The sequence below is a fragment of the Etheostoma spectabile genome, chromosome 12 (assembly GCF_008692095.1).
Source record: "Etheostoma spectabile isolate EspeVRDwgs_2016 chromosome 12, UIUC_Espe_1.0, whole genome shotgun sequence".
In the NCBI taxonomy this organism is placed as follows: Eukaryota; Metazoa; Chordata; class Actinopteri; order Perciformes; family Percidae; genus Etheostoma; species Etheostoma spectabile.
Window position 1 is genome coordinate 4,552,205 of NC_045744.1, and position 7,715 is coordinate 4,559,919.

The 7,715-nt window shown below is 39.7% G+C and overlaps 4 non-coding genes and 1 pseudogene across 4 annotated transcripts; 4 read left to right on the forward strand and 1 right to left on the reverse strand.

Moving 5' to 3' along the window:
• The window catches only part of LOC116698801 (contactin-associated protein-like 4), a 421,932-nt pseudogene that overhangs the window by 23,916 nt on the left and 390,301 nt on the right, over positions 1 to 7,715 (reverse strand).
• Positions 744 to 826, forward strand: trnal-caa (transfer RNA leucine (anticodon CAA)). The gene has a single exon. It is a non-coding gene; the product is annotated as a tRNA-Leu (tRNA).
• On the forward strand, positions 1,686 to 1,768 carry trnal-caa (transfer RNA leucine (anticodon CAA)). Its single transcript has one exon. It is a non-coding gene; the product is annotated as a tRNA-Leu (tRNA).
• Positions 3,561 to 3,643, forward strand: trnal-caa (transfer RNA leucine (anticodon CAA)). The gene has a single exon. It is a non-coding gene; the product is annotated as a tRNA-Leu (tRNA).
• On the forward strand, positions 5,561 to 5,643 carry trnal-caa (transfer RNA leucine (anticodon CAA)). Its single transcript has one exon. It is a non-coding gene; the product is annotated as a tRNA-Leu (tRNA).

Below are 7,715 nucleotides of genomic sequence, written 5' to 3' on the forward strand. Positions count from 1 at the left end.
TTCCTCATACATTATTGAAAGCAGTGTCTTGTGCTTGGTTCAGACTGACAAGTGTGTTGACCGTTCTTTTCTGTTATGAAGGCCAATCAGCACATGGAATTGGGTCTTGACATGAATTGTGGGGAAAAAAAAAAAAACCATACCAAACTTTGATGTTTCTACATCTAGTATTATATTTAAATACTATGGCTGGGACAAAATGCTTTTGTCCAGAATCCTTCCTTCCACGATACATGGGTACCAATTTGATGTGTATTGCGATTGGATGCTCTTTAAGGAGTAATCAGTAACCAGCGTGTCAGGAAACAACAATTTTTATTTGCCATTTGAAGCATTTTTATCTTCAGGGTGGCTGAGTGGTTTAGGTCCCATCAAGTTGCAATAGACATTTACCCTTGTGGGTTCAAATTCAGCTCCTGGTATGAGTTAGATTGTTTCCTTAGATGTTAAGGAGAGTAATGTCTAATGCTTAGTTTACACGGACTACTCCTGGTATAGATTGGTGCCAATCAATGGTTGTTGCGATTTGAAAGTATTGAGCTAGTATAACTAAATGGGGTGTGACTTAAGCATATGTGGCGGGGCACACCATCACCAATAAAAACAAAGCTCATTGCTGAGTTCAATGATACCTCTCACAAGAGTCTAGCTAAAGTGGTTCAAGTTATAAAAGGGGGTGTGGTCTGTAATCAAAAATGTCCCTAAAACATTTTCTTTTTGCCATTTAGCATTAAGCTGATATCACCAGGATGGCCGAGTGGTTAAGGCGTTGCACTCAAGATGCAATGGACAGTTGTCCTCGTGGGTTCAAATCCCACTCCTGGTATGAGTTGGACTGTTTCCTCATACATTACAAAGAAAATTGTGTTATGCTTATTTTACATGGTATCAATCACTTCAGCATTTGTTGTGATTTGACATTATTGAGCTAGCATAATTAAATGGGGCGGGGCAAACCATCACCAATTAAGGCAGAGCTCTTTGCTGAGTTCAATGATAGCTAAAATAGTTCATGTTATGATAGACTACACATTCTAAGTTTCACGTAAATTGGCATAGCTATCAAAATTATTTGGATAACTTTTTGTCATGAGCGTCAGATACTACCTGTAAAAGATTCAAGAGGATTGAAATCACGGCCTATGACAAGTTCGAAAGTAGGTAAAACACATGAAAAATGTATAATTGGTAACTATTAACTAATGTGTCAGATAAAATTTGTTTTTTGCCAATTAAGCTAACGTCACCAGGATGGCCGAGTGGAGTGGGGCAAACCATCATCAATTAAAACAGAGCTCTTTGCTGAGTTCAATGATACCTCTCACAAGAGTCTAGCTAAAATGGTTCAAGTCAAGAAAGGGGTGTGGTCTGTTTACATGGGTGTGGCTACAGTGTAGGGGGCGGCTCAATATCACATATAGACCACACATTCTAAGTTTCATGTAAATTGGCGTAACTTTTGCCAGTTATGGGCCAAATTGCTGTACAGTCTCGCAAAGCTGTGTTTATGCGGGTGCCAATATTTGTGAGTTTTCGTATATATTGAGGCCGTCAACAATGTGCTCAAGGGCAATAAAACCAATTAGGGTCCCATTGGCCATGCCCATGCTCTTTATGGAGTAATAAGTAACTAGTGTGTCAGGTGACAACCTTTTGTTTTTGCCATTTAGCACTGAATTAATATCATCAGGATGGCCGAGTGGTTAAGGCGTTGCACTCAAGATGCAATGGACAGATGTCCTCGTGGGTTCAAATCCCACTCCTGGTATGAGTTAGACTGTTTCCTAATTCATTACAGAAAGCAATGGGTTATGCTTAGTTCACATGGTATCAATCCCTTTGTTGTGATTCAAAATTATTGAGCTAGGATAATTAAATGGGGTGTGGCTTAAGCATATATGGCGGGGCAAACCATCACTAATTAAAACAGAGCTCTCTCCTGTGTTCAATACTACCACTCACAAGCATTTAGCTAAAACAGTTCAAGGTATGAGAGGGGGCGTGGTCTGTTTACATCGGGGTGGCTAGAGTATAGGGTGAGGCTCAATATGACATATAGACCACACATAAGTTTCATGTAAATTGGCATAACTTTTGCCAAGATACAACCTTTCCTGTTTCAACAGGCATCTACGGGACGTTGGTCCTCATGCACGTTTTGTTAGCTATTAAAATTCTTTGGATTACTTTTCGTCAAGGCCGTCCACAGATACTCCCGTAAAAGATTCAAGAAGATTTAAATCACGGCCCTATGACGAGTTTGAAAGAAGGTAATACACATGAAAAATACATAATTAAAAATGTCTGCCTTCCGGTTGGGCAGAGCTAATGAAGGTAAATGTGAATATGTCCACAATGATCAGAGCAATATGTGCATTAAATCTGGTGAAGATCAGAACAACTATGTCCAAGTTAAGGCCTTCCACGCATTAGTGGGCGCTATGGAGCCCGTTTACAGGTATGGGCCAAATCGCGATACATACCTGCAAAGCTGTGTTTATGTGTGTGCCAATATTTGTAAGTTTTCCTATATGAGACCGTCAAAAATGTGCTCAAGGGCTAAAACCAATTAGGGTCCCATAGGCCATATTACACAACAAATAACATATCACATTATGTTTAGCTCCGACTGACTAATGTGTTCCGATTGACATTTCTGTTGATGGCCAATCAGCACATTAGATTGGGACTTGACACGAATTGTGTGGGAGAAAAAATAACCCCTTACCAACACCAAGATGTTTTACACTATTTTATATAGTGTTGGCAACCGTTTAATGCTCAGCCCTGTCATCAGAATGGCTAAGTGGTTAAGGCATTGCACACGATGCAATGGACATTTGTCCTTGTGGGTTCAAATCCCATTGTGGTATTTGTTAGTTGTCTCCTCATAAGTTACAGAGAAAAGTTTCTTATTCTTAGTTTCAGACTGGTTGCTGTGGTTCTTTCTGCTCTGTGTGATGGCACATCAGAACATCAGATTGTTAGACAAGTTTCGGGGCAATTAGAATAATAGTTGCCAAGATAATGACACTTTCTGTTTAGAAAGTTTCGATCAAAATTCTATGGATAACTTTTCATCATGAGCGTCCACAGATACTACCTGCAAAGATTCAAGAAGATTGAAATCACAGCCTATGACGAGTTTGAAAGAAGGTAAAACAACTGTGAAATACATAATTAAAAATTTCCGCCTACCAGTTGGGCAGAGCTAATAAAGGTAAATGGAAAATATGTCCACAATGATTAGAGCAATATGTGCATTAAGTTTGGTGAAGATCAGAACAAATATGTCCAAGTTAAGGCCTACCATGCATCAGGAACGCTATGGAGCCCACTGACCGGTATGGGCCAAATTGCTGTAGAGTCTCGTGAAGCTGTGTTTGTGTGGGTGCCAATATTTACGGGTTTTCGTATATATTGAGGCCGTAAAAATGTGCTCAAGGGCTAAAACCAATTAGGGTCCCATAAGCTATGCCCATGCTCTTTATGGAGTAATCAGGACATAGTATGTCAAGTAAAAACATTTGATTTTTGCCATTTGGCATTTAACTGACATCACCAGGATGGCCGAGTGGTTAAGGCGTTGCACTCAAGATGCAATGGACAGATGTCCTCGTGGGTTCAAATCCCACTCCTGGTATAATTTAAACTGTTTCCTCATACATTACATAGAATAGTGTCTTCTGCTTATTTTACATGGTATCAATCACTTCAGCATTTGTTGTGATTTGACATTATTGTGCTAGAAAAATTAAATGGGGCGGGGCAAACCATCACCAATTAAGGCAGGGCTCTTTGCTGAGTTCAATGATAGCTAAAATGGTTCATGTTATGATAGACTACACATTCTAAGTTTCACGTAAATTGGCATAACTCTTGCAAAGATACAACCGTTCCTGTTTCATCAGCCCTCTACAGGACGCTGGTCCTCATGCGCATTTTGTTAGCTATCAAAATGATTTGGATAACTTTTTGTCATGAGCGTCAAATACTACCTGTAAAAGATTCAAGAAGATTGAAATCACGGCCTATGACAAGTTCAAAAGTAGGTAAAACACATGAAAAATGCATAATTGGTAACTGATAAGAGGCTCTTTAAGGAGTAATCAGTAACCAGCTTGTCAGGAAACAACGTTTTTTATTTGCCATTTAAAACTTTGTTATCTTCAGGGTGGTTGAGGGGTTAAGGTGCTATGAAATTGCAATGGACATTTACCCTTGTGGGTTCAAATTCAGCTCCTGGTATGAGTTAGATTGTTTCCTTAGATGTTAAGGAGAGTAATGTCTAATGCTTAGTTTACACGGACTACTCCTGGTATAGATTGGTGCCAATCAATGGTTGTTGCGATTTGAAAGTATTGAGCTAGTATAACTAAATGGGGTGTGACTTAAGCATATGTGGCGGGGCACACCATCACCAATAAAAACAAAGCTCATTGCTGAGTTCAATGATACCTCTCACAAGAGTCTAGCTAAAGTGGTTCAAGTTATAAAAGGGGGTGTGGTCTGTAATCAAAAATGTCCCTAAAACATTTTCTTTTTGCCATTTAGCATTAAGCTGATATCACCAGAGGCCAGGTGGTTAGGCGTTGCACTCAAGATGCAATGGACAGTTGTCCTCGTGGTTCAATCCCACTCCTGGTATGAGTTGGACTGTTCCTCATACATTACAAAAATTGTGTTAGCTTATTTACTTGGTATCCAATCACTTCAGCATTTGTTGTGATTTGACATTATTGAGCTAGCATATTAAATGGGCGGGCAAACCACACCAATTAAGGCAGAGCTCTTTGCTGAGTTTCAATGATAGCTAAAATAGTTCATGTTTATGATAGACTACACATTCTAAGTTTCACGTAAATTGGCATAACTCTAGCAAAGATACAACTGTTCCTGTTTCATCAGCCATCTACAGGACGCTGGTCCTCTGCGCATTTTGTTAGCTATCAAAATTATTTGGATAACTTTTTGTCATGAGCGTCAGATACTACCTGTAAAAGATTCAAGAAGATTGAAATCACGGCCTATGACAAGTTCGAAAGTAGGTAACACACATGAAAAATGTATAATTGGTAACTATTAACTAATGTGTCAGATAAAATTTGTTTTTTGCCAATTAAGCTAACGTCACCAGATGGCCAGTGAGTGGCAAACCATCATCAATTAAAACAGAGCTCTTTGCTGGAGTTCAATGATACCTCTCACAGAGTCTAGCTAAAAGGTTCAAGTCAAGAAGGGGGTGTGGTCTGTTTACATGGGTGTGGCTACATGTAGGGGGCGGCTCAATATCACATATAGACCACACATTCTAAGTTTCATGTATTGGCGTAACTTTTGCCAGTTATGGGCAAATTGCTGTACAGTCTCGCAAAGCGGTGTTTATGCGGTGCCAATATTGTGAGTTTTCGTATATTTTGAGGCCGTCAACAATGTGCTCAAGGGCAATAAAACCAATTAGGGTCCCATTGGCCATGCCCATGCTCTTTATGGAGTAATAAGTAACTAGTGTGTCAGGTGACAACCTTTTGTTTTTGCCATTTAGCACTGAATTAATATCATCAGGATGGCCGAGTGGTTAAGGCGTTGCACTCAAGATGCAATGGACAGATGTCCTCGTGGGTTCAAATCCCACTCCTGGTATGAGTTAGACTGTTTCCTAATTCAAAAATGTGCTCAAGGGCTAAAACCAATTAGGGTCCCATAGGCCATATTACACAACAAATAACATATTATGTTTAGCTCCGACTGACTAATGTGTTCCGATTGACATTTCTGTTGATGGCCAATCAGCACATTAGATTGGGACTTGACACGAATTGTGTGGGAGAAAAAATAACCCCTTACCAACACCAAGATGTTTTTACATCTATTATTATATAGTGTTGGGCAAACCGTTTAATGCTCAGCTCCTGTCATCAGAATGGCTAAGTGGTTAAGGCATTGCACACAGGATGCAATGGACAGTTGTCCTTGTGGGTTCAAATCCCACTTGTGGTATTTGTTAGATTGTCTCCTCATAAGTTACAGAGAAAAGTGTCTTATTCTTAGTTCAGACTGGTTGCTGTGGTTACAGTTCTGCTCTGTGTTGATGGCCAATCAGAACATCAGATTGTTAGACAAGTTTCGGGGCAATTAGAATAATAGTTGCCAAGATAATGACACTTTCTGTTTAGAAAGTTTCGATCAAAATTCTATGGATAACTTTTCATCATGAGCGTCCACAGATACTACCTGCAAAGATTCAAGAAGATTGAAATCACAGCCTATGACGAGTTTGAAAGAAGGTAAAACAACTGTGAAATACATAATTAAAAATTTCCGCCTACCAGTTGGGCAGAGCTAATAAAGGTAAATGGAAAATATGTCCACAATGATTAGAGCAATATGTGCATTAAGTTTGGTGAAGACCAGAACAAATATGTCCAAGTTAAGGCCTACCATGCATCAGGAACGCTATGGAGCCCACTGACCGGTATGGGCCAAATTGCTGTAGAGTCTCGTGAAGCTGTTTGTGGGGGGTGCCATATTTCGGGTTTTCGTATATTTGAGGCCGTAAAAATGTGCTCAAGGGCTAAAACCAATTAGGGTCCCCATAAGCTAGCCCATGCTCTATGGAGTATCAGACATAGTATGTCAAGTACAAACATTTGATTTTTGCCATTTGGCATTTAACTGACATCACCAGGATGGCCGGTGGTTAAGGCGTTGCACTCAAGATGCAATGGACGATGTCCTCGTGGGTTCAATCCCACTCCTGGTATAATTAAACGTTTCCTCCACATTACAAGAATAGTGTCTTCGCTATTTTACATGGTATCAATCACTTCAGCATTTTGTGTGATTTGACTTATTGTGCTAGAAAATTAAATGGGCGGGGCAACCATCACCAATTAAGGCAGGCTCTTTGCTGGTTCAATGATAGCTAAAATGGTTCATTTTTGATAGACTACACATTCTAAGTTTCACGTAAATTGGCATAACTCTTGCAAAGATACAACCGTTCCGTTTCATCACCCTCTACAGGACGCTGTTCCTCATGCGCTTTTGTTAGCTATCAAATGATTTGGATAACTTTTTGTCATGAGCGTCAAATACTACCTAGAAAGAGTCCAGAATATTGAAATCACGGCCTATGACAAGTTCAAAAGAGGTAAAACACATGAAAAGCATAATTGGTAACTGATACCTATGTGTCAGATAAATTTGTTTTTTTGCCAATTAAGCTGAACGGCACAGGATGGCAAGTGTTAAGGTGTGCACTCAAGATGCAATGGACAGATGTCTCATGGGGTGGGCAAACCATCACCATTTAACAAGCTTTTGCTGGAGAAAAAATAACCCCTTACCAACACCAAGATGTTTTTACATCTATTATTATATAGTGTTGGGCAAACCGTTTAATGCTCAGCTCCTGTCATCAGAATGGCTAAGTGGTTAAGGCATTGCACACAGGATGCAATGGACAGTTGTCCTTGTGGGTTCAAATCCCACTTGTGGTATTTGTTAGATTGTCTCCTCATAAGTTACAGAGAAAAGTTTCTTATTCTTAGTTCAGACTGGTTGCTGTGGTTACAGTTCTGCTCTGTGTTGATGGCCAATCAGAACATCAGATTGTTAGACAAGTTTCGGGGCAATTAGAATAATAGTTGCCAAGATAATGACACTTTCTGTTTAGAAAGTTTCGATCAAAATTCTATGGATAACTTTTCATC